Below are 632 nucleotides of genomic sequence, written 5' to 3'. Positions count from 1 at the left end.
GGGGGAGGCGCCGCTCCCCACCCGCGCCCCGCGTCGGGCACCCGCAGCCCTGGACCTGCGGAGCCCGGCTAGGTCGTGCGAGTTGGCGATGCCGAGCCCCTTCCCTTGGGGGTGGCCAAGTTTGGAGAATTCTTAGATGAAAAACCAAGTTGGAAAAGGAGAGGTTCCGCGTGGGAATGCTGGAGCTGCCCAGGTTCAAGTCTGACTTCACAGTTAGGAGATCTTGGGCGAGTGACTTAACTTCTCTGTGCCTATTTCCTCACTTGGAAAATGGGGAAAATGAGAGTTCCCTTTTGTCCCGAATGGTGTGAGGGGAGTGTATAAATCATGCATGTGAGGGGCCGAGAGCAGGGCCTGGCACCTAGCGAGGAAGTAAACAGCGTGCGGCAGGTACAACTAACGCTGGTGGCTCTTCTCCCGGCGTGGGTGCGGCGGCCGTGGTCTGGAGCCCGAGCTGCCGTCCAAGGCAGGACTCCCCCTCCTGCTGGCCGAGGAGCCAAGCCATTTCCAGGCACAGGCTCTGGCAAGAATGGATTTAAAAACCTTTACTTTAACACAGAGTGCTAAATTTCCTCAATACTCTCCTCCTTCCACTTTATAAAAGGAAAAAAAAAAAAAAGAGAGAGAGAGAG

Source organism: Bison bison, unplaced genomic scaffold, assembly GCF_000754665.1.
Source record: "Bison bison bison isolate TAMUID 2011002044 unplaced genomic scaffold, Bison_UMD1.0 scf7180017864118, whole genome shotgun sequence".
In the NCBI taxonomy this organism is placed as follows: Eukaryota; Metazoa; Chordata; class Mammalia; order Artiodactyla; family Bovidae; genus Bison; species Bison bison.
Note: the sequence above shows the minus strand (reverse complement) of the source record.